Below are 19,289 nucleotides of genomic sequence, written 5' to 3' on the forward strand. Positions count from 1 at the left end.
CTTTCCGCGCTGCCAAATCACCCGATCCCCGGGCTTTCCTCCGTTTTGTAGGCCCTTTAGTGGTGTCTGTAACTTTCTAGTCCTTTCTTGTCTCTGTAGATAATTTTGGCATTTCATTTTTTAAAGACCCTGATAGTTGAGACTCAGGATCTCCTTTCTAAAAACAAAACAAAACAAAACAAAAATATATACAGGATAGAAAGTTGAAAGAGCTATTGAGTAGGGTAAAAAACCAAGTCTTGGAACAAAGGTCCTAGTTGTTAGGAAAAAGGCTAGAGGCCTGTATGTGAGGCTTCTGTGTGTCGAATTTACCCGGGGTGGGGGCTTGGAGAAGGTACATGGGGTTGAGGAGTGGAATTATCAGAGGTTTAGAGACAATAAATTACAAAGGTTGTTGGTGAGGTTTATTTTGATATTTATATCATGCAAGGAGGTTAATATTGTGTGAATTTTAGAGTAAGCACAATTTATAATTCTTTTGAAACTCCCTGCTCCATGTTCAGCCCCAGGAATATTGAATTAATGTGGCTTTTATATCTTTGTGAGATTGGGGAGTTTTTATTTCATTTATTTTAAGCTTAAGAGAGCACATTAACATGGTTGGGGTTTGTGGGCTTTTTCCACAACTGCCTTTCTATGAGCGTGCCAGTATCCATAAGAATTGAATAACTGTAATTAAGATTATCATTTTTTCCATTTGCTCCCCAGTTTTTCAGGAGTTTGAGTGGTTATTAAATCTGCTCAGCTGACATTTACTACTTAGTTTGTGTTCATGAACAGACTTTTTGTTTTAGTTTTTCATTTATTTTTAAAAGTTTTAGAATGTTCTAGAAGGTGCTAAACTAAAATAATTATATTTTAAAAATGAAGGGGATGCTAGTCCAGGGTAAAAGAAATGATTTCTAGCAAAGTAAATTTGAAGTAATGTTTACCTTTGCATTCTAACTTTTACAATTACTGGATTTATGTTATCTACATATGATTTTATGTTCCTATTTTAAAGACTTCATCCTAGCAAAGAGACCCAAACTGGTTTAGGAATTCGTACCCCAACAGTAAGTACTTGTGTGACCTTCAGTTCTTTACTGACCTTATCAGGTCTCCAGTTATTTTATCTGTAAAATGGGTGGGAGTTAGGGGGTGGAGAATCACTATCTTACCTTACCTTGTGGATGTGAGACTCAGTGAATATAATGGCTGTGAAAAACTGCAAACTGCTAAATAAGTATAAGATATTAGTTTCAGGAAATTACATTAGCTATTTTGAGGTCATTAAAGAAAAAAACAGTTTCTGCCCTGGCCAGTGTGGCTCAGTTGGTTGGAACATCATCTTGTACATTAAAAGGTGGCGGGTTTGATTCCTGTTCATGGCACATACCCAGGCTTCTGGTTCTGTCCCTGGTCAGGGTAAATGCAGGAGGCAGCCGATCAATGTCATCTCACTCCCCAACTCCTCTCTCTAAAATCATTAAAAACAGTTTAGCAGTGGTGATTTGGGGAGGTTGCTGGTAGTTTGAAGATAAGAAGTTATAGCACTTTATAATTTTAAATTGCTCCTAAATTGGTAGTGGAACTTGGGCCCAATGTCTGTCTGTTAAAATAATTTTTGTTTTGCATCACCATGCTAGATAATTTTTCATCTTACAGCCTACTGAATAAATTCGTTAATCCTCTTTAGAGAAATTTTAAATAAATTTATTTTCATTTTTATTTCTTCTGTGTCTATGAATTTGTTTTTTTGCTTAATCCGTTCACCTTTTTTACCCAGCTCCCCAAACCTCACCTCTGACAGCTATCAGACTGTTCTCTGTATCTTTGAGTCTGTTTCTATTTTGTTTGTTAGGTTTTTTTGTTCATTAGATTCTCACATAAGTGAAATCATATGGTACTTGTCGTTCTCTGACTGGCTTATTTCACTTAGCATATTACTCTCCAGGTCCATCCCTGTTGTTGGAAAAGGTAAGATTACCTTCTTTTTTTATGGCTGAGTAGTATTCCATTGTGTAAATGTACCACAGCTTTTTTACCCACTCATCTATCTACTGAAGGGCACTTGGGCTGCTTCCAAGTCTTGGCTATTATTAGTAAGTAACACTGCAGTGAACATAGGGGTGCATATATTCTTCGAATTAGTGTTTCAGGTTTCTTCAGATATACTCCCAGAAATGGAATCTGGGTCATAAGGCGGTTCCATTTTTTGAGGTAACTCCATACTGCTTTCCACAGTGGCTGCACCAGTCTGCATTCCCACCAACAGTGCACTGGGGCTCCCCTTTCTCCACATCCTCACCAACACCTTTTGTTATCACATTTTAATTATTGGCAAAATATTTACCTGTTCTTGGTTCGTGACTCTTACAGAACTGACTTTCTAATAGAGACTACAATTGAGGAATATTTCTGAATCTTAATCTCTTTTTTTAAAATATAGAATCTAGGAGGTTTTTTATTTTTGTTTTAATTTTAAGTGGACAGGTGGGGATCTTTTTGAGCAAATGTGATTAACGATTGCCCTTTTATTTTATTCTGTTTGCTGAAGTAATTTGATGGACTCAAGTTGAAAACTCAGCCTGCTTGTTGCTTCTCGTCTTCACTCAAGTTCTTGCTACTGCCAGCCTGACCACTTTTCCCTCATTTAAATCATTTTAGGTTCATTTCAGATCACTTTCTTAAAACTTTCTTTTATTTCTTGGTTGTTTAGTATGCTTCATTTTGGGATTGTAGTGCTAAATTTGTTCATGTGTTGCTTTTATTTCCATACTGGATTATAGGCTTCCTGAGAGTAAAATTGATCTAACATCACTGTGTTCTGCATGAAGGTGCACTCATAAACCTGATTGAAAATACTAGCTATTTTCCTTTCTACTCCAAACCGATAATGTTAACCTGGTCTTGCAACCAGTCTTCCTGCTTGGAAAGGATCTTGGCCCCAACAGATTCCTCAGGATGCTGTTTGGTTTCGTGATCACAGCCTCTTCACACCTTCCTGATTACTGTAACATCAGAGTGCCTAGATAGAGTGCTGGAATAAGAATTTGGTGGATATTATACAATAAATATAATTTGTAGATTGTTATGTAATCTTGGTGTTTGTAGTTCTTAACAGGTAATAGCATTATGTTTTGTATTTTCTAATTTTTATTTTTTTATTGATTTCAGAGAGAGGAAAGGAGAGAGAGATAGAAACATCAATGATGAGAGAGTCATTGATTGGCTGCCTCCGGCACAACCTCCGCTGGGGATCAAGCCCATTACCTTGCATGTACCCTGACCAGGAATTGAACCGCGATCTCCTGGGTCATAGGTTGATGCTCAGCCTCTGAGCCACGCTGGCTGGGCTGTGTATTTTTTTAAATAAGTGCCTGTGTATAGTTCAGATAGCTGTTACAGATTTCTTGAAGGCATAAAACCCTAGCAATTGTTCTTTATAATCTCTACCTGTTCTGCTGGTTTACTCAGTACATATTAGGTGCTTGCTGCTGAACTAGTCTCTTGATTTTGATTTAAGTAAAATTTAACTTGGCTAATGTTCTGGATTTTTAAAAATGCAGTTCCCTAGTACACCTGAAACTTATATAATGTTATTAACAGTGTTATCCCAATAAATTTAATTTTAAAAAATGCAGTTCTTTAATTAAATCTAATATCCTAATTGATAGTTTCAGGTTATTGGCAAAAGAAGTTGTTTCCTAGACTGATACACGTCTGCTTAATAGTTTATCTCTGAGGCCTTTTAGATTTTGGTTGTGGTTTTTTGTAGTTTCATTAAACTGGATTGGCCAGAAGAAAAAGGAGCTTGCCTGATATTCAGACTTACCTGTTTGGTCTTGAGTGTGTAGAAGCTGTCGGTCATAGTCAATTTTATGGTTATGCTGGATTTAAAAAGTCATTTTAGTGGCCTAGAGTAAAAAGGCTACCTGCTACTCTGTGCTCTTTGTTTCTAATATGTTTTTATTGATTTCAGAGAGAGGAAGGGAGAGGAGGAGAGAGAGAGAAACATCAATGATGAGAGAGAATCGTTGATCGGCTCCCTCCTGCACGCCCCCTACTAGGGATTGAGCCCGAAACCCAGGCATGTGCCCTGACTGAGAATTGAACCATGACTTCCAGGTTTATGGGTTGACACTCAACCCCACTGAACCACACCGGCTGGGCTCTGTGTTCTTGCTTTAGTGAATTAGCACTGTTGAAGCAAGAGTATCTGATGTGAAGGTAAAAGACTTGGGTTCCAGTTCTGGCTGTGCCTTTTTTATCTCTGTGTCCTTGAGCAAATAACCTTTGTGAGTTTCGAGTGCTTAATCTGAAAATTGTGGTTTATTACCTAGAATTGTCATTTATATGCTAAACACTATATTTAGGAAATTAGCCTACAAAGATGGATTGGAACACAGGGCCCTTCCTCCACCGGTTCATTGCAGCATTGAGATTGCATCGTTTGGTAACACCCTTCTACCTAGAACATACTTCTGTATTATATAGGTATACTACTTGAAAATATTTGAGTATCCATTAGTATTCCATAGCCGATTATGAATTTCTTTACATAATATGAATTCTTTAAATGTTTTTTGAGTGAATAAGTATTCTGAGAATAAAATGATAGTGTAAGTGAAAATATTTTGTAATTATTTAATGTCCTTTTTGTTTTGATAAACATTTGGGATTATTAATGCTAAAAAGATTTGGGGAGTTTTCTTTTTAATCTGTTGGTATATACTTTAGAGAAAGCTGTCTGCTACTCTGTGTTCCTTTAAAGTTGCTTTAAATCATACATATTAAAAAAATTAGGGCAAGCCATTTTATATTCCTTAATTGTCCATCTTTTTGCATATAGTAGCTGATCATTTAAATGCAACTTTGAGTACTTAAGTATGTTTTGATGCAGTGTGCACATTTATTAAATATAAGATTGGGTTTTATATATCATTCTAGTTTATTCTTTGTTCCTTATTTATTTTTATAAGTGTGATATTATTATCCATACAGGATTTTGAAGGCTATTTATAGGCTGAATTGTCTATCAACAAGCCTTCAAGACTTGAAATTACAGCATTTCAATGTGTATGTTAATCAGCTTGTTGGCTGTAATAACCAATGAATTTTCTACCCTGACTTCAAAACTCTTACTCATTCCACCTGTGGGTGGCATTCTGAATAAATAGATGTACCTTGTGCCATCTTCTTAAGGTCATATTAATTCATTCCGAAGTCCTGCTGGTAAACATGTATTATGCCTTGAAAACCCAAAGTGAGTTTTTACAAATAGTCTGTCTGCAATTCACTGTTGAGTTGTAATTTAAGATGCTTTGTGTCCTTAGAGAGCAGGTTCATGGAGATCATATGGAGGGCCTCCCCCAACCTCCTTTTTAAAATTCTTGAAAATCAAGTGCTTGTAGTTGCCTTGTAAATAGCAAATATATGAAAAATGCTACAACTTCTGCTATGGCTCAGTATTTGGTAATCCTGTCTGTTTTGCACTTTGGTTGCATGCAGTCAGATTGAGCTGCTTGTTCTTCTCTGAACATACTCAGAAACTGCAACACCAGTTTTGATTGTTTGCCTGGATTAATACCCCTCCACCAATTTATACCTCTTTTTGTTACATATACACACTTTCTTCCAGTAGCTTCTGTAAAATCTTTTCTCTCCTCTACTATGATAATTTCTTTTTGTTCCACCTATGGCATTCCGTCTGTCTTATATAATTAATTGTTTATGTCTTCTCTACTAGATCTTTGGCTTCTTGGGGTAGAGGTCTCATTTTTCTATCCCCACAGTGGTGGCACAAGGCTCTTAACATTAATGCATTGTATATGATAAGTGTCAGATTTTGTTTTGGTGACACATTGAGGAACTGTATTGTGAATTAATACTAGCATCATTTGCCTTAGTTTAGTGTCAACTTGCTTATTTTTATGTTTTCAGAGTTTGGTAGCTGAGGTAGGATCCTAGACTATACATTTCTCAGACTCATTAAAATCAGCTACTTAAGGGATTGTTAAGGCACTAGACTATTTTAGTGACTTGGTTACCCCAGGTTTATCATTTGGGGCTTAGGTTTATTAGTAGATAAAAATTTATTTACCGATACAAATTAAGTGCTTACTGTGCACCAGGGCTGTGTGGGAGGAGTACAAAAGGGGCTTAGACCTAGTTCTTGTCCTCTGAGTTGTGTTAATGTTTCATTTAGTTGATAATCACTTGTCTAACTTGATAACTTTATATAGTATAGTATTTAGCATACAGAATTATTCTTTAGGTATTCTAAATGCAGGTTTCTGATAATGAGAATCTAAATTAAGAAACAGATGAATTAGGTATGAGTTTTGGCTTTACTGAATTGTTGGAAGCACCTTCATTATACACATATTTCATCAGCAACTTGTGTATATTTCTGGTTCTGTACAAGGTCTACCCTCTTGAAGAGTGCTGAGGAGAAATAAGAGACTTATAAAATGAGATCTGTTATGTTAAAATGTACTTTATTGCAGATGAATTCAAATTATGACAGGAGAACACAACATATAACAGAAGTACAAAGTTGAGTTTTATACAGAGAGAGATTCAGTCCTGGGTTGAAGTTTCTGAGGACGACTTCATGGGGAGAGGAGGGACTTGAACTATTCCTGATTGTTTGGATTAGAAGAATGGGAGCTTAAAGATGTAATTGTGGCGAGGGTCTTATAATGGTAAGATTAACTGGCTCTCTGGAATAGAGGGTCCACGCTGATGAAGTAACAGAAAATGTGGGCCTAGATTATCCAGATTCTTAAATGGGAGATTAAGAAATTCCATTTAACAGATAGACATGTTAAATTTATTGTTGATTCCTGAATAAGCAAAGACAACATGACAAAGGTACAAAAATACTTAATTTGTAAATGAACTGAAAAAAACGCACACAAAAGTGCTTTTAGATTTTATCTTTTTATGAAATTACTTCCCTTTTTGGACTGCAGATAAGGGTTTTTTAGTAAGTTTTGGGGCAGTCGGAGCAGTGGAGGTAAAACTTCTTGTTCATGAATGTTTCCCTGTGTAATAGTTAAAATAGTTTTGTTCAGTAAGCAGCAGCTGGTTAAGTGTCTAATGAATCCTACTCCTCCTCAGTTCAGTCACAGAATTCTTCCTTTAGAGGAAGCTGGAAATCATTTTGTCTTAACACATTCAACTGTTTATTCATGTATGTATGTATGTATGTATGTATGTATGTATGTATGTATGTATGTGTGTGTGTGTGTGTGTGTTTACATTCAGAGTACTGTTTGAGGATTAATTCATAATTTCTTGTGAATAAACACAGTAAATGGTCAGCCTTATTTGTAGGAAAAACTTTTGCTTAGCATCTAATGTAGTAAAAAAAGTTCAGAACAAAATTGAATTGTGGTTTAAGTGCAAATTAATGCTACACAGTTTAATCCAGTTAAATATTTTAATTCTGGTTGATGTCATAGTAGACTGTATGTTATCCCTTTTATGAAAGTATATACAAGACTTTCCAAATGGGAAGTGAGGTTAGATGGTGGCTGAAGGGAAAATAAAGATAAAGAGAATAGCATTTTTACTCGGGTCTGGTGACCATATGTTTACCTTTCTTCAGTAGCTTTTGTTTCTAGTGTGTTCTTGTATACTCTGCTGCCTGAAGTCTGAGTCAGTTTGATTCTCCTTATGTGGAGATAGCAGAGATGCTGGCTGTTAGTGCAAGGTTATGACTTAGTACTTGTGAAGGCTATTTTATTTGTATAGTCCAAAATTTATGGAGTTTTGTGGCCTTTAGAATAAAAACATTTGTGAAGTATTTTACTACTACAACAGGCAAGAGTGCCTGTTTTTCTGTAAGATAGTTAGGCAGCTTCCTATTTTTTTGCCTTTATGAAACAGATATTTCCATTTCTTCTACCATCCTAGAGAAAACTGCTTAGTCTACAGAGAAAATCTGACTCATCTCTACTCCTCCTTCCCAGATCCAAAAGCATTTGTGCCCTTCTCCCAGTAGATGGCAACAATTAGTCTGAATGTTGAGAAGACTCAGTAGTTATTAACTTGATGATCAGACCTGTTTGCTAAATATTTCTCAACTGTCAATATGCATTTTAGTGTTGGTTTCCACATTTTGACCTCAAAATACTTTTCTTAGAAAACTTGACTCTTAATTGCAGAATCCATCTTTTTTACTCTACTCTTCACCCTGTCTTGAAAAGTTTTTCTCTTCCAGTTGCTGCTATGAGGTAGGACTTAGGGAATCCCAGCCTTTGGTGTGGTGCACTGTAAGATAACCTGTGTCTGCCTCTTCTAACCATCTAGTATTACTTTTCAGCTGCCTGTATATTAGGCCATGACATTTTTTCCCCCCCCAGGTATCTTCTCATTACACAAACTAAGTACTACTGAGGAATTACCCAGAGAAGAGACAATAGACCATCATTTGGGGTCTTCGTTGTAGCACCTGTTTTAAATGATACTTAATTTATATTTCTTGTGTTAGCTAAGGAATCGGTAAATTTAATGTTTGCCAGAATAGCATTTCTTTCTTGTGGGGTGAGCCTTCTACTTCATTCCTGTGTTGACTTACATTTAGCTTATGAACGCTTGCTTGCTTGTTACTAAAAAAGTAGTTTGTAATTGCACAGTTAGCTTTTGAGAGTTTATTGTATTTAGATAAACTTAAAACTTTTTCAGGATGCCTGCTAAGTTTATTTTAATTTTTAATTTGGTAGTAAAGAATTTGGGAAGCTTCCATATTACTTAGGAGAGTTTTAAAGTTAGGAATGGCTTAATCTAGACTTCTAAGGAATGGAAAGTCAAGAACTTACTAAAGCAGTAGTTCTAAAAATTCTGCAATTTTTTCTGTTTTAAGGGCTTGTTCTTGATTTCGGCAACTACTTGCTGTATTTACCTTTTAAAGATGTTGCTTGAATTGCATTACCAATACTCTCAAACTTAGAAAAACAATCATTTAAGACATCTCTGCTCTTAGTGAAGTTAGTCTGAAGTTAGCAATGGAGATAAAATTAATGTGTGTGAGCATTGAGCAAATGGTATGTATTATATGTATGTATTTTAGGACACTTTATTTCAAGCCCTAGGTCTATATTTGGGATTATGAAAATATGTAAGATGCGGTCCTTGGCCTTGAGTTTATAGTCTCATAGGGAGGGTGGTAAACTTGAGAACAAAATTTAACCATAAAAACTGTTAAACTGAATGATGAGACATTACTCAGAGGCCACCTCAGGTGACTGGCTGTTTGGAAGAGAGAATATGGTAAAAATCTTACCAAGGTATTTCTCAGAATAGTTGTCTTATATGCTTTTATGTCTGCTTGACCACGCTGAATTCCCAGTTTAATTCCCTCTTAGCTTTTTGATGGGTTTTCCTGTAAATATGTATAAAATACTCTAATAGTGATCTAGACCAGTCCACTGGTGTGAGAGACTAATGGGATAAGAATAATAAGAAAAGGCTTTATAAATAATAACAGCAGCCAACCTTTATTGAATCTCCCTTGGCTGAGTGGTACTTTGCATAGGTTAGCAGCCTCCAGGGGGCAAGGATGGGAGGCAGGGAGGATGGAGGCGGAGAGTGAGTTGCATTTTCTGCACAAGGAGTAACTGAGGCTGGATGAGTCTGTCAGGAGGCTGTGCTTTTTCAGTGACAGAGGAGAGTTAACTGTACTGAGTAAATACATTTTTATTCTGTTTATTCTATGTGGTTTTTATAGTGAGTTCTTTGCCCTATGTCTTTACATAAGAGGATGTGTCATATTCTTCCTGTGCTTTGAGTATCCCTGGGTTGTTCATAAACTCAGCTGGAGTAATAGGAAAGATGTGAATATAGTGGAAAATAAGACAAGAGTATGACCCAATTAATATCTATGCATATATTTACTTGAACATGTTATTGCTCTTTAAAGTGGACATTTTCATCATGTAACTTTAGTTTTCATAGAAAAAATTTGGTTTTCCATGGCTGTACATTTTTACAGATTTTCAAGACAGTATCACATAGAAAGAATATGGGCCTTCTTTTGAAGCCAGACTTGTGCATTTGAACAAGCTCCTCCATAGTCTAGCTGTGTGATCTTGGGCAAGTCATTTAAACTGTGAGGCTTAGTTTACTTGGGTATAAAATGGTTGCTGTTAGTATCTTGTATAAATAGTATGTATACTTGATAAATTGTAGGTATTGCTATTTTTATTTATACTGATAAAAATGTACATTAATTTGAATAGTTTAGAGGAGGGTTTACACAATATAGTCCTTGAAAATGGGTCAGCAGACTTTTTGCAAGGTGCCAGATAGTAAATAATTTTGGCTTTTCAGGTCATGCAATCACTGTCATAATTATTCTGCTCTTTCAGGGCAAAAGCAGCCATGGTCTGTGTTCTAATAAAACTTGATTTACAAAATGAAGTCACGGGCCAGATTTGGCTTGTTGGTTGTGGTTTGCCAACGACTGGTCCAGACTATTAATTGCTGCCTTTAATTTGTTCACAGGAATTTGAAGTACCTTTTTTAACATTTTAAAAACTGTGTGATGATTTCTAAGTGATAAAGGAATTTAGTCTAAGTAGCTTGAGAGCTACAAGTGGGATTCAACCTAAATTGTGGCTCTAATACTGTTATTTGTGTGACGTTGGGTAAGTCACTTTATTTTGGCATCAGTTTCCCCATCTGTAAAATGGGAATAATAATACCTATATGCTAGGTTTGTTGTGAGGATTAAATTAGTTAATATATATAACTTTGAGAACAATGCTTGGTGCAGGGTAAGTGCTCAATATTTCATCTATTGTTAGTAACCATTTTTTTGAGAGTAAGCATTTTTATTGATAGCCTATCTAAAAATACAGGTTTGAGAAGATGGATTTCTCTGATATCATCTTGGAATTACTTGAGTGGTAGTGTTTTAGGATTGAAAGGGGATCATTTGAGAGAGTATTGGTGGACTCCATAGTGAGATGGACTTGTGTTCTAGTTTCCTAGTTGTTTGACCTTGGGCAACTTACTAAGTGTGTAAATTATAGAAAATACATATTTTACAGGATTCCTTTGAGTTTTTAATGAGAGAGTGAAGTCAACACAGTGCCTGATTCACAGTTAAGTGATCAAATAGTTGCTGTATTATAATTTTTTTATTAGAATAATGGCTTGTAGAAGGAGCTTAATAGTAGCTTTTACCCTAATTCTTTTATTTTTTTAAAGCCAGAAATTAGTTCTATTTAAAAATACTCAGGAGACCTTAAAAAAGGCCCAAAGATGTCCAGGTTTAATATAAGATCATACTGAGGTGGTGTCTGTCAGTTTCTCCATTACTAGGGTATCAATTTGATCCTTGTTAATGAAACACCCTGATAATTCTAATTGAGTTGTGGTGATTTCTTCTAACTCCCGGTATCTTTTCATAAATGGCCCTCAGCTCATGAACAATGAAAATGTAATACCAGGAAAAAATCACGAAATGTCTTTAGATTGGACATGAATATCCTTTCTGCATTATTCTTTGAAACCAGGTCCAATGATTATCAATTTGAGTAGCGGAGATCATGATGAGTGTCATCTGCAAAGACTGGTATCAAATGCAGCTCTTTCAGAACAGAAACCCTTCCAGACGAAATAGCAACCTGATAATTCTTTTAAAGGATGACTCATTTTTACAGTTGATAGAAATGTGTAAAATTGCAGGCACAGTGAATTTATTATTTTGGAATTTATTATTTAGATGTTCAGTAAATTTAATGGACAACTAAAATGCAACTTTAAAGATTGAAAGGAAAACTATCCTTGACCTGGACTAACATGTTTTGAAAGCTTTTGGGGGACAGGTTCTTTCTACATTTGGTCTAAGTTCAAAGGTTTTATCATTGCTAATTATAATCTCCTTGACCACTAATAGAGTCAAATAAGTAAGGTCAGTGTTGGATGTATGATGGCTTACTGTTTTTTGATATCTTTTTGATACAATTTCAGATTTACAAAAGTTTTGTAAAAGTATAAGGAATATCCCATGTTCCCTTTACCCACTTTCAAGGTCATTTTTTATTGTTAGACGATAAATTTGTTCTTTTTCTCTCTTTTTTTTTTTTTTTTTTTTTTTTTACATCAGTGAAAAGCTTAATTTTTTAAGGAGAAATATATGTGGTATAAATCTGGAAAAAGGTCAGTATAGTAGCACATTTTTTCCATGTAGCTCTTTAGCGGTCATTGTACACTTGTTGACTTTTCAGAGCAATGTGAATGCACTTTTAGTGTTTTGTTCCTGACTTGTCAGAACCAAGTTTTTAAATGAGGTGTCTACCTCTTTATCTTTTGCACTAACTTGGGAAATGATTTTTTATTTATATGAGGGATATATTTGTGTGCTCATGGCAGCCCATGGGAAGAGCTGGCAGGCTCCTTATGACTTACAGGTCCTACGTGGTCTGGCTCTTGACCACTTCTTTGATGTCATCTCCTACTTCTTTCTCCTTTTACTGGTTCTTGCTGCCTGGAATGTCTTCTAGATCTTACATGGCTGTCTCATGAATGAGGCTCAGGTATTACCCCTCAAAGAGGCCTTAGTTGATTACCCTCTCCATAATAATTCCTTTTGTCTGATAGGAATATTTCACCTGCAAGGAACTTGACTAGCAGGGCCTTCAACACATTGGGGTTTATTTTTCCTCATACAGTGCGGTTCAGCTGCACAGTGGTCCCAGTGGAGGACCAGGCTCTGTGTGTGTTTCACCTCTCCCACTTTGAACAAGTGCTTCTCTTAGCAACCATCTAACTGGCTTGAAGTCATTGTGCCCATCATATTTGAGGCAGGAAGGAGGAGAAAATGGGGTCTTTCAAAATTGATAATGCAAAAGTATTTCTAGAGGATGCCTAGATACCTTGCCATACCTCTTATTGAGGAAAACTGCGTCATATCTCTGGTGAAAATAAAAGTGTAATGATATGTTTGTACAAAGATAGGTTTAGACCACTGGCTTTTAAATTCTTTTGATCTGTAATCCATAAGAGATGCCCTATTTTGCATCACCCAGTGTATGTGTAGATATGTGTATGTAAAACTAATTTCACAAAAAATAATCATCATGTCTGCTACTATTTTCTCTATTTTATTTGAAGCTTCTGGTGATGACCTTTTAGTCTGGGAATTCTAAACCTTTTTTGTGGTGTGGACTCTTCAGTAGTCTGAAACTGTGGATCTTCGAAGTAGTATTTTTAAGTATAAAGTAAATGCATAAGACAAAATCCTAAATATATCAGGATGTTGAAATCTAGCTCTCAAACTGTTAAACTAGTTTGTTGTAATACACTAATACATTTCTTTGTTAGCACTTTTAATAACATGATCTAGCAGCTGTTCAAAGTAGTGTTGGTGTAAATGATATTTTGAGGTATCCCCAGCAATCATAATGTGATATGATAATATCTGTGATTTTTCTTGGTCAAAGTCAAAGGTACTGCTACTAATGTTGTGGTTTATTGTTTATTCATAATCGAAGGGAATGCTAAATTTCAATTCAAGGGTAGTGAGATACTTTTTTTAATCCAAGTTCATGAACTCCTGATTATGAACCCCTGGTCTAAATTGATTTCAAGGCTCTAAGTTTGTAGTTTGGGGAAAATACTGGCTTTAGCACCATCATGACTCATCTCCTAGGGCCAAGGGAGAACCTACTTCCTCAGAGGTCACGGGATTTGTACCTCCTCTAAGGCAGGATTCTTTTAACAGGGAAAAGAGTGGGGTAGATGGAATTTGGGTAGGGAACACTATCTTCTACCTTCTCCCCCTCCTTTACACTCCCTCCTGATTGCTTAATTTTCCTCACAGTACTATCTCATATTATTTGCTGTTTGTCTGCCTTCCAAGTAAAATGTAAGTTCTGCAAGGGGAGAGACTGAAAATGTTGAAAGAATTGGTTGCTGTCATTAACCTGATTTTATTTTAACTTGCTGGTTAACCACATTTTAAATTTTCTTAAAGCGATAGTTCTGATTTATAAGACACGTCAGTGTCTTTTGCACAGTTGGAATGCAAACATCTGTTGATTGAATACATTTTTTTTTTTGTGGTCCACATAACTATCTCTCTACCCCCTCAGTCTTCAGGTTTTGTTAAAAAGTTTTCTCACACCTATAAGAATCACAATCATCAGTGAATTCACAGATGACAGGTGTTGGTGAGGATGTGGAGAAAAGGGAACCCTGTACATTGGTAGTGGGACTGCAGATTGGTGCAGTCACCATGGAAAACAGTATGGAGGTTCCACAAAATTTAAAAATGGAGCTGCCTTATGACCTAGCCATTCTACTTCGGGGTGTTTATATGAAGAAACGCCAAACACTAATTTGAAAGAATATATGCAGCCCTATGTTCATTCCAGTGTTATTTAGACTAGCCGGGGTATGAGAGCAACTCAAGTGCCCATCAGTAGATGAGTAGATAAAAAAGTGGTGGTCCATATATCCAGTGGAATATTACTGAGCCATAGAAATTATGTATTATATTTGGTATGCAGTTTGGCCTAAAGACTTTAAATATGCATTACGTATTTGGGGTGTCTTGTTTTGATTGTTAAGGTGTTTTCAGGCTTCTCAGCTGTCTCCAGTTATTTCCTGTTCATTTGTTCCTTCCTTTCTTCATGTCCTTAGGCCTTGAAGCTATTTCTCTGTCTGAAATGACCCCTTTGCCTCCAGGCTCCCCTTTTCTCCTGGGCAAATATCTTTTTCCACTCTTGGGAGGTGTGTTGCCTGCTCAGGGCTTGAGTTGCTCTTCTATAATACTAAAAGTAGTAATCTGTCACCTTTTACTCTGTTTATAGTTTGATCTTCCATTGGTCTGAGCCCCCCAGAGTTCCTTTAAATCTTGCACGAATCTTACCAAAATGTCTAGCATCACCAGTATCTGCTCACCTCTGCGCAGCACAACATGGAATTTCCTTATCCCTTTGTCACTTTGAATTTATTCTTGCTGGTTTTGTGATGCCCCCCCCCCCCCCCCCGCCCAGGATAAACTTAACTGTCCTGTTTTGGAGGTGTGGCAGGACCTTGTCTTTCTTTTGTCTAGTGTTTACATGCTACTTTCTACATCTATCTTTCTGTGTCCCTGTGTTTTAGATTTGTCTTGAGGTTGAAGTGTTCTAAAATCTTAGAGATTGAGTTTTACCGTTTTATTTTCTAATTTGTTGCTTTCATTTGAATTTATTATTTTTAATAGAGGTATGATTCTAGTCCTTGAATGGTTCTTTTAGAAACTAGAACAGTATATCTAACAAGGTCTCTCATTCATTGCTACCTTTACTTGTGGAAAATACAAAGACCTCAGAATTGTAGCTTGGTTTACCAAGCTCCTTGACCTTAAGATATTGTTGTCATTTTACTTTAATCAATTTTTAAAACCTCTAAATTTTATAGAGTTTATGTTTATTTACTTATCTGTATGTTTGTCACCTTTATTTCTTCTTGCATCTCAAAACTATCTGGACAAACTATCAGATTTTATCTGACAAAAACTTTATTCTTAGGTGATAACTTTCATTTGACGTAGAATTCTCTATTGGCACTTACCTTTAGTGTAATGAAAAATATACAATTTCACTGTCTTATGGCTTTCATTGTTGCTCCTTATAGCCTGGCAAATAGTAATGACCTCCCTCTCTTTGCACTTTAAGATTTTCTCTATCTTTGGTACTTATAGTTTTATTATGACATGTGTAGGTGTATATGGCTTTTTGTTTATGTTGTTTAGAATCGTTTGGACCCCTTGAATTTTTGAGTTGGTATCTTTCACCAGCTCTAGAGAAGTTTCTTCCATTCAGTGTTTAGCTATGCTTTTGCCATGCCTTTACTCTTATACTTCCTAAATTCTGATTAGACTGTTTGATCTTCTCACATCCCCTGTGTATCTTCTTTATTTTTAATCTTTTGGCCTTTCTGTGCTGCATTCTGCGTAATTTCTTCTACTTGATCTTAATGCTTTGCTATCTTCTTTGTCTTATACTCTGCCGCACCCATCTATTGAGCTTTATTTTTCATATTAGAAGTTCTGTTTGGTTCTTTTTGAAATCTATGTCACTTTTAGTAGTTCTTATGTGTGTGTTTTTTTGGCTTTTTCAAGTTTGTACTTTATACCCTTAAACATAGTGAGCATTTTAAGATTTGTCTGATAACTCTTAACATTTGAAATCTGTGTGACTGTTTCTGTTTTCGCACATTTTTGTTCATGGTGCTTTATGTACTTAGGTGTTCTCTATGTACTGTTCACTGTCCTTAGTTTATATTTATAGGGTTTTCCTGAGGCCTGGAATAAAGGTGTCTTTATTCACAGAAGCTATACTTTGCTTCTGTCAGGTATTTAGGTGCTCTGAGGCCTTACTACTCAAAGTGTAGTTCTCAGATTGTCAAGGGAGCTTGTGAAAAAGGCAGTACCTCAGGTCTCATCCCTCTATTTTATGACTCTGCATTTTAACAGGATCCCCAGGTGACCTTTCAGTGTACTACATGTTAAGCAGCATTGCACTAAAAGATTGGTAAGACTTGGGATGCCCTGGTTTGAAGTGTTTTGGTTCCACATTATTCAAAATATGGCTACACATCTTTGCCAGGCATGTACAGATTTTCAGGTATAGGTTTTCTTTTCCTCTTTTCTCTCCTCTGATGTCTCCCTTTGTCCCCTCACTGTTTTTTGCAGCAAGATGACTGTCTTAGCAGTTTAGTGGGCCAGGAATTAGGCATATATCTGGTCATCTTAATACTGAATGGGTAACATATATCTATATCGATATATAGATATATCGATATATATAGATACAGATACATATTTTTTTATGAGTTGATAAAGACTAACTTACAAAAGTTTGAAGTAAGATTGGGTTCTGGAATATTTTGGGTTTGGAGAGTAGGGTGGGAAGAACTTCAAACAAAAGTGATCAACATCTTTAGCCATTAGGGAAATATAAATTAGAACAACAGTGAGATAGCGCTACACACCCATCAGGATGGCTAAAATTTAAAAGACTGACACTACCCTCTATTGGTGAGGTTATAGAGCAGTTGGAACTTTTATACTTATTGATAAGACTGTAAAATAGTATAAGCTGCTTTGGAAGAAGGTCTGGTAGTTTCTTTAAAAGTTAATCATGCCGTAGCTGGTTTTGCTCAGTGGTTGAAGTGTCTAACCGTGGACTGAAGGGTCCTGGGTTCGATTTTGGCCAAAGGCACGAACCTCCATTGCAGGCTCTATCCCTGGCCCTGGTCAGGGCGCGTGCAGGAGACAACCAGTCGATGTCTGTTTCTCTCCCTTTCCCTCTCTCTCCCCCTTCTACTCTGTAACGCAATGGAAAAAATATCCTCAAGTGAGGATTAAAAAAAAAATTAAAAAAAAAAAAGTTAATCATAATCTTCCTGATGATCTAGTGATTCCACTGTTAGCATTTATTGAAGGTAAATGAAAGCATATGTCCATGGAAAGACTTGTCAAAGAATACTTGTAGCAGTTTTATTCATAATGGCAAAAACCTAGAGACGGTCCATGGGTCCCTCAACAGAAGAATGGATAAACAAAATGTGATGTTCATGTAGTGGAATACTAAGCAATAAGGAGGTGTATGCTCAGCAACATGAATGAATCTCATAATATCGTGCTGAGTCAAAGAAGCTTTATATAAAGGAGTATATGTACTCTGTGGTATGTGAAAAGGTAGAACAGGTAAAACTAACCTCTGGTAAGAAACATTAGAACAGTGGTTTTAGAGTTGGGATGAGCACAAGGAAACTTTGGGTGATATTCCATATCTTGATTAAGGATTTAGGTTACACAGGTATTGTGTATTTTTCAAAACTCATTGAGTTTTATACTTAAGATTTGGACATGTCACTATATGTAAATTTAACTAAAAACATGAAATAGTTTGAACACTAGTTAACGATGCATGCAAACTGTAATTATATCTGCAGCTTACTTTGAAATGCATCAAAAAAAGGATGGACAGAAGGATGCATAGATGAATATGTGGTAAAACACTTGTTACTTGTAAAAGCTATAGGTAATGGAATTATGGGTATTGAACAATTCTCAAGATTTTTCATATTTTGAAAATTTTCATAAACTGTTGGAGAAGGTAGTGTGAGAACTACAAAGGAATTAAAATGGAGAAGAAAATTGGATTTGTACAGCTAGCCTGCCTTACAAATTTTGTTCAGACTATATTTGTACCCATTTTAAGAATGCTAACTGTAACCTTACTGGTTTGAATATGGTTATTATTTATTATTAATATTTCATCATTATTCAACTGAGGAAATTTTCAAGGCTAGAAAGCTTCAGAACCACTTGTCCTTATTTAGTGTGTCAAAGACCCTTTGTAGCTATCATTAGTGCTGTGTTTATCCACTTACATATTAAGTAAAAGATCCAGTGCTCAGTTTAGGAGAAAGAGAACTTCTGTTAATACTATACTTTAATCTGTTGGTCCATCTAGGTATTTAACTTTGTTTTCAGTGTATTCCATGTTTACATGACATCTTAGGGCACTGTTAGTGCTTAAGATTTAGCAAAAGGCCTAAAGCATAAATGGAAAAGTTTTGTCTTTTGTCAGAGGAGTGTTATAATAGCTGCTTAGCTCCACTGCAAATTGTTGGTGAGGTGTTGAATTGATTCTGCATCCTCTGAAGTTCATTGTTAGGTGGTTGCATCTTGTATTATTGGAAGACTTGTGCGCAACTTCTTATAGTATATGAGAAGGAATTCTTATACATTCTAGAATTCTGAAAACAGAAACATGGATGATATATAGAGTTACTGTGTCCGCTTCTCAAATGGGTGGGAGACAGGATTTGTTTTATACCTTCATCTCTGAAAGATGTAGTGTTTTCTTTGATAGTCTCACACTGTGTCAGAGTTGGAAGATGATTTAAAGAATGAATTCATGAAATGTAGGCTGACATATTTAGGTCAAGGATGATTTGCTCTATATCCAGAAGCTTAATTTTTCTCTTCTCAGTTCTGATAAAAGTGATATCTTTACGGACCTAGTTTTTAAAAAAGTAAGTGGTGATGACTCTTTGAAAACAATCAAAAGCAAATCTCCTTCCCTGTTCAAAAATAATTATATATTTTAGTGTTTACTCTTTTTATAAAAGACTATTACGTAGGATTTCAAACATGTGCTGAAATCAAATTGTATAATGAACCTCAGTGTGTCTTAGACCTAGCTCAGGCCGCTCTTTCTTTTTTTTTTTAACTCATGCCCTTATCCCTGCCTCTACTCCCAAATTATTTTGAAGCAACTTTCTGTAAATAT

The 19,289-nt window shown here is 35.9% G+C and overlaps 1 protein-coding gene across 14 annotated transcripts in view; it reads left to right on the forward strand.

Annotated features, from left to right (window-relative positions):
- Positions 1–19,289, forward strand: part of TRIP12 (thyroid hormone receptor interactor 12) — a 123,442-nt gene that overhangs the window by 1,539 nt on the left and 102,614 nt on the right. The window lies entirely within an intron of this gene.

Source organism: Miniopterus natalensis, chromosome 8 (assembly GCF_054644295.1).
Source record: "Miniopterus natalensis isolate mMinNat1 chromosome 8, mMinNat1.hap1, whole genome shotgun sequence".
Lineage (NCBI taxonomy): Eukaryota > Metazoa > Chordata > Mammalia > Chiroptera > Miniopteridae > Miniopterus > Miniopterus natalensis.